The sequence below is a fragment of the Dipodomys ordii genome, unplaced genomic scaffold (assembly GCF_000151885.1).
Source record: "Dipodomys ordii isolate 6190 unplaced genomic scaffold, Dord_2.0 Scaffold48, whole genome shotgun sequence".
In the NCBI taxonomy this organism is placed as follows: Eukaryota; Metazoa; Chordata; class Mammalia; order Rodentia; family Heteromyidae; genus Dipodomys; species Dipodomys ordii.
In genome coordinates this window covers 3,294,743-3,302,726 of record NW_012267264.1, presented here as the reverse complement: position 1 = coordinate 3,302,726, position 7,984 = coordinate 3,294,743, and positions in this window count along the sequence as shown.

Below are 7,984 nucleotides of genomic sequence, written 5' to 3'. Positions count from 1 at the left end.
GAGGAGGCAACAATGCTTGATACTCATTATCTTGCCTATGTAATTGTAACCCCTCTATACAGTATTTTCACAATAAAAAATAAATTAAAAAAATTTAGAGATAGCAGCCAATAATTAAAGGTTTTATAAGATGACACAGGGGAAATAAGTGAAGAGAAAAAGAGAGTACTGCTGGAGGAAAACATGAAAAATGAGACACTATGGGAATAATAAAGGAACTACAAGTGCTAAAGCTTAGGCAAATACTGCCAAATATCTGGAATATTAGGGAAATTACTGAGTTTTCTTTTTCACATGAGAAAGATTACATAAAACGAATTCAATTTGGTCATTTGTCAAGTGCTACTTACTAAACTTGTAAAACTCTAGCATGAGCTCTGAAGGCAAATGATGAGACAAAAGGCAAAACGGGAACCAATGCAACTGCAATACTCAAGACAATACGTTGGAAATGAACTATACAACTTGGGGGGTGGTTAGGGGAGGGAAAGTCAGGGAAAAATGAGGGAGGGGGTGGCAAATTTGACAAAAGAAATGTACTCACTGCCTTATGTGTGTAACTGTAACCCGTCAGTATATCACCTTGACAATAAAATAAAAATAAAAAACAATAGTACTGTCTTCCTCAAATTTATATGCTAGTGTTCTCCTAAGGAGAAGACACAGTGAGTGAATTAACCCAGTGATGAATAGAACATGGAGAAACAGAAAACAAATAATGAGTGAGAGATACTGAAATGATTAATATGGAAGTAAGTAGTCTCATTGATTAGATGTCACTCAGCAGAGACAACCATAAAGAAAAGACAAAAGTGGGGTCCACGGCAGAGAGAAAGTATGAAGGACAGGGACACTATAGAAGCTAGTCTAGTTCTCCAGAAACATCTAGAAATCTCATAGTCAGCAATCCCATGTTACGTTTGTTCCCTATACAAGTAAAAATCCAAGCACTTACTATAAACCTATGTATCAAAACTAGCACAGATGAAGAATTGTATCTAAATTAATTAAAAACAAAATTTGATAAATGATACTATGTATCTCCCTCCTGTTATTATTTTTAAATATTGTTCATATTGTTAAATAGTGCTCATAAAATAGTGATATAACTATGAAAAGGATTTCCTTATTATAGATATGATACCAGAATTAAATATTTTGATATGATAGTATACCTTTAATTCAAACAATGTGCTTTATATATTCTAATTCCTAGTTGGTGTTTACTGGAGATTTAGATCTTTGTTTATATTTTGTCTGTTACGTATTTTGTAATTTCACCTCATCTTCCTGCAAACATGCAATTTGTTTTGTATACTATTTCTATCCAGATCCCTGCAAGCTGTTACATATGGGGATTTTATAGTGTCTGAAAGAGGTAACAATGTCTAGGTTGCTTGTCAAGCAAAGGCTAGCATTTATAGCAGTCTAGATTAAATAGAAATGGTCTTTGGTCCCTTTTTGCATGATTGCATAGAGATAATAAAATAAGTGAGCATCGGAGAGGTTTTTAGTGTTGTAGATAAGAAGACTGGAGTGGAAAAATGCATTGTCCATCAGCAGAAAGGAATGATGGTTCAGAAGAAGAATGAGGAAAGTTAGTCTGGCTATTCTTAGGCTGACTCAACACATGTGAATACCTCATTTCTGCATTTCCATTGCTTGATTTACTTAGCTTTTCATTGTATTTTTCTAAATCACACAAATTGTGAATCTATTTCTTGGTAATCTCTTGGATCCTCCAATTATGGTTCTTGATTTTATTTGGGATTATTTGATCAATGATTAGGTAATCAATAGTATTTTAACTTACTTCTTTTTTATGCAAGAAGACACATTTACTCACTATTGAGTAAATATTTCAATTAACAATGACTTTACTCTTTACCATTAAAATTGAAATGATTTATAAAAATTACTTTAAATTGAAGTCTGTGATGTGTTACTTTAGATTAAAAAGCAAGGTATTACATTCAAATTCTATATCCCATTTATATATAATCTATGAACATGAATAAAAATTGTTCGTCTCTGCTTTGTCTTCTTGAGCTAATATGGAAGCTTGTCCTAGCTTATTTTTATAATTATAGATTGTATTATTTATAGGTATAGATTTATAATTAATTTGCAATTTGTATTCATGAGGTTTTGTTTTTTTAAATATTTTTATTATCTTTTAAGTAATTCTATGAAAGAGCTACCATCCAACAAGCAGTTTATGAATATAGTCATGAGGTTTACCTTAACATATAGGAAACAACTATTAATCTTTCTTTGAAGATTCAAAGCAATTCACAAATCATTGCTCAATACCTTTGACTTGAGGACAGTTAGCTCTACTCATTGGATATTTTTACAAATAGAAACTGATTTTCTAGGATATTGTGTATTTACTTAAACCACCAGTATTAGACAAAATGTTTTGTCTTATCTTTAACATAAATTTAATTTCATGTGCCAATGTTGCATTATCTTTGAGAATAAATAATTTAAAAGGACAATTTTAAGTAAATTTATCAAAATATTAATTGTTCACGTTTAGATAAAGTTTTCTTATTTTGGGGTCGGTCATGGGGCTTGAACTCTGGGCCTGAGTGCTGCTCCCCAGCTCTTCAGTTCAAGGTTAGTGCTCTACCGCTTGAGCCACAGAGCCATTTCTAGTTTTCTGAGTGGTTTACTGAGATAAGATTCTCATGGACTTGCCTGCCCGGACTGGCTTTGAACTGTGATCCTCAGCCTCTGGAGTAGCTAGGGTTGCAGGTATGAGCCACTGGTGCTCTGCTAACCATTTTCTTAATATTAAGTGTATAATAACAAATAAAATATCTTTAATTTCATGACTCTTAGAGTTCTGTAGTTATAAATATGAGTAAATGTATGAATTAATGTTAAAACAATGTAACAAATGTCAAACATATAAGGGAAAAAGACAATTCTATTTTCTTGGACCACATTAATATTTTTTAATCAATGATATAGGAATTGCTGCTTTTATTTGACTATTTCATAATAACACTGTTTTCCTTCTCTAGAATCTTTAATCCCATAGTTATCATACAGTGAAAAAATTATTACTATAACTTTTCTTCATTCATTCATTCATGAATTTATTTTTATATGTGTCTTTCTATATATGACAGATGGGCACCAAATTCTCTATCATTCTATCTCAGCCTCTCAAGAGTTGTTAATATGGATGTGTATTACACTGCATCTGATTATGACTTTATATTGACTTTTCCATCATCACTACAATTCCAATACATATATAGGATTTTATGAGTTCCTTGTGGCACCTATGATTCACACTCCAGTCATTTCTTTTATTTACTCAAATTGAATGGTTGAAAATGGTTATATAAAGTACCTAATTCTTATGTTCTTATTTTTCCCTTTCCTTTTTCTTAAGAAAGAACCTGTTGTGGAGCCTGTACTGCTCTGCAAATAATTATGAAGAAACAAATGGCCTTGAACTCTAAAGAGAAGCTTGGAGTTAAGTGTTTAGGGGTTTATGTGAAAATGGAGAGATTATAGTTTCTTGTTGTTGGGAATTTTTTCTCTATATTTTACTGTAATATGTCTAGGCATGATTGTCTCTGCATTTATCCTTCTTGAAGTAGGGTGTAATTTTTGGTGTGTAAGTTAATATATTTAGTTACTATTTTAAGCAATTTTATTTTGTTTTGTTTTTGTCCATCCTGAGGCTTGAACTCAGGGCCTGTGCTCTGTCTCTGTGCTTCTTTTACTTAAAGCTAGCACTTTACTACTTGAGCCACTTTTGGCTTTTTCTGTTTATCTAGTACTATGGAATTGAACCCAGGGCTTCATGCATGCTAGGCAAGCACTCTACCATGAATACAGTTTTAAGGAAATTTGATATGTGTATTTTAATTATATTTTAGCTCATTTCTCTTCTTCAATATCATCCTCATTGTGCATATACAGATACACAATGTCTCCTGAATTTCTTGGAATATCCATTCATTTTTCTTAATATTTCCTAAGTTATTCAGGCTAAATTTTCAGACCAAGTCTCTTTCTGAATCTCAGGTAAAAATTTCATTTTACTAGTTGTGATTTTTAATCCTAGAATTTACACCAATGTTTGTTTTATAGTTTCTTCTTCTCAGTTGATAATTGCTAATGTTATACCATAATAATCACATTTTATATTCAGGCATTATTTTATTTACTTTTTAGATGTATTTCTACTAGTTCTTTTAAAATATTACCTAGAGACTTTTGGGGTCATTATTTTTTTGCCTTTTTCATCTGTATGTGTAAAGATTTCTTCCTTTTCCGCATAATTCTTATTTTTTGGTTGAAAATTGGAAACATTAGGTAAAAAAGTTCAAGATTTTTAAATATTATTTTTCTTCCTATCTTCACAGCCTTGTTTGTTTGTATAGTGACTTGATAATTTCAGCAATAGTCTGTTTCTAGAGCAGGTATTACAGTGGATTGTGATGACTAACCTTTGTATTTCCTTTTCCTGGTTGCCTTATTTTTATTTCTATCCATCTGTTCTAATGCTGTCATACATGTTTATTTGTTAGTAGTTGATTTCCCTGTGGTTTAAAAGTAACTATTAACAAAGAATTTTTTGTAGCGCTATTACTTAATGCTTTTGTAGATTTCATTAGAGCCACATTCTAACCTCAAGAGGATGTTTTGTAGCTGTTTAATTTTTTCTGTGTTAAAATTTGAGATGATCCACAATTAAGAATATTGCCATTTTAGATCTAGCATTCTTATTTTCCTATTTTCTTTCTTTCTTTCTTTTTTCTTTCTTTTTCTCTCTCTTTCTTTCTTCTTTTCGTACTGAAGACTGAACTTGAAAGACAAATGTTCTATTACTTGAGCCATGTTTCCATCCTTATCAAACAAGGCAGGCACACTCAGGTTTTGATACTCCTGCTTTCTCATATGCTCATCCATTATAGTTGGGGTAACAGGTATGCACTGGACCAAGCCATTGATAGAAATGGTGGCTTTCAAACTTTTATGCTGAGGTTGGCCTTGAACAATAATACCCCAAGCTCTATATTCCAAGGAATGAGATCGCAGGCTTGAACTACCGTGCCTGGATTATTTCCAACAATGTCCTCAGATTATATTGTCTTCCAACTTTTTTAAAATACAAATTCGTTTCTCTTAGGAAAAAGAAGCAATCACTTGAATTGTTTGACTTTTTTTTTTCTTTAGTCAGAGTCTATCTTCCACTCCTCTGGGCCTGAGAGCAGGAAGAGTGGTCAGCTTCTTTTGCTGAGGATTGAACTCAAGGCCTTCTGAATTCTTAGAAAATGCTGTATTATTTGACCCACTTCCTTTGCCCTTTGCTTTGTATTTTGTTTCTGAAATAGGATTTTGATTACTTGCCAGGGTTGGTTTCAAACTTCTGTCTCTGTCTTCTAAAAATCAGAGACTACAGTATGTCACACCATGCCCAGCTTCAGTTTCCTATCTTGAAGAGCTATTATTGTGCTGTTGGTAGATACTGAACCCAGGCATCATTTTTGATCATTTTTAGCATTCATCTCTCATGTCGGACACAGTATGAAGGTTATTCAGGCTAGATATACCCATCCTATCATTCTTGGAGCCTTCTTTATGGGGACTTGATAAGAAAAGGGAGCCCATCATGCCTAGACCCCAGTTTCTCTTGCCAGAAATAGACTGACAACATAACTTGGGAGCTGAGAACGCGACACGGTTTTTTGACTGAGTCAATTCGGGGAAGAACATTCATCATGATGGACATGGGATGAGGTAGGTAAATCCTGGCTCAAACGCTATAAATCATGGCTCATAGCATGAGTTAGTAGAGTCATCTTTTCACTCTATGCCTTTATGGCAGTATTTTAAAGCTTCCGGAAGTTAGATATTTTTTTTATCATTTATTCCGTTATGTTTGTCTCACAAGACAGAATGTCGGTGGAGTTCCTCACATAGTCATTCTACAAGTAATCTCCCTAGTCTGTGATTCTAGCAAAGGTAGAGAATTCTGATCATCTGTGTGTTATAAATCTACAATCTGAAAGCAGGGAGACATTTCATCACCCTTGGGAAACAAGGGAGGGGCTTACAGTTGATGGGGCTTACAGGTGATGGGGAAGAATTAAGTCAAAGATTCTGAAAAAATTGTGAGAATTATAATTAAAACTGCCCTCCCCCCCACCGTAGAGAGCACAAGATGAGATTCAGCAGGATATTTTCATGTTCAGACTGCCCACTTTCTTGAAGGAACAGTGGAGGGCTAAATAGCTCCATTCAGTAATATATGCTTGAGCAAATGACTGAAAATTTCGATTTCCTAAGAAGAAAGGACTAAAAATATATTACTATGATTTTAACAGCATCTTTTTGGCAGTAATGCAACTTTTCAAACAATATCTTCTATAGGCTTTCTGCTAAGAGTAAATATCATTTAAACTTTTATTCTGTATATAAGAATCTATGATATACTATTGAATTGACACCTACAAAACAAAAAAACAGAAAATTGATGTTAAATGTATTCCTATTGTGTTTAATAGAACACATTACGCATGTTTTCGCTGACATCTTAATAATAGAAAACATGTAACTGAAGACACAAAATTATTCTTCTCTATTACTTATTAAAATGTAATTTTTATTCTAACTATGCTGCTGTAAATATGGGATTAATTATAGTTGATGTAAACAGAGTCACTTTATCTTGTTTCTTCTCAAATGTGAAAGCCTCTGTATATACTTTTCCTGTTAGGTTCCCAGCTAAACAAATACTTAATAAAACTGAAATATATAAGACAACTGAAATATATAAGAGAACATAAGATAATATAAGAAAAGTCAGGGTGACTCAAATATCAATGACCACAATGAGATACTAGTTACTTATCAGGATCTTCTTCGTGATTATCAAGACTATGACTTAATTTACTTTTTTCTTATTTTTATTCATTATCAGGAGTATTACTTAGCTTATTTTTTCCTTCTTTTTATGTTTTATAAGGTACAAGAGAACTTTCTTCATCTCTCAAATGTGTCATCTTGGCACACAATTAAGACACAAAATCTAGCATACCAGGTTGAAGTACTTACTTCCTAGGAATTAGAGAACTTTTGTGAAATATTGACATTACCTACTAAAAACAGAAGTTGAAATAGGATTTTCCTGCCTACATGACTTCAAACAACAATTTTTCACATCTAAGCCTCCTGAATAGCAAGCATTACAGGTATGGGCCACCAGTGGCACCCAGTTTACCCATGTACATTTTGAAATTTAAGTTCTTATAAAGTACATGATGCACATTGTATTTTTGTTATTTTTTGATTTTTATAATGTTCATAGTCATGCCACTGATTCCTTAGAGATTCCATTTTATGGTGTTGAAAGCAAATCACACTACCTGAGATATTTGATATACAGTACAGAGACTATAAAACACTAACTGATCTTACATAGGTATTGGGATCTTGATGCCAGAAATAATCAGTAATGGAGTTGAGCTCATCTGTAGCTTTCAAAACAGATATGTTGCTTTCCAATATGTTCCTTTGCTGAGAAAGTTCACTACCGAACACATTCTATGAAACCATCATAACCCTCATCCCCAAACCAGGCAGGGACTCATCAAAGAAAGAGAACTATAGACCCATTTCTTGGATGAACATTGATGTAAAACTTCTCAACAAAATTTTGGCCAATCAACTTCAACAATTCATCCAAAAAATCATACACCACGATCAAACAGGATTCATTTCAGGGATGCAAAGCTGGTTCATTATACGCAAATCAAATAATATTATTCATCACATCAAAAGGAGCAAGAATAAGAACCACATGGTTATCTCAATAGATGCAGAAAAAGCATTCGACAAGATCCAACACACCTTTATGATGAAGGTTTTGGAAAAATTAGGAATCCATGGAACATTCCTCAATACAATAAAGACTATATATAATGCCAGCATTATACTTAATGGTAAAAAACTA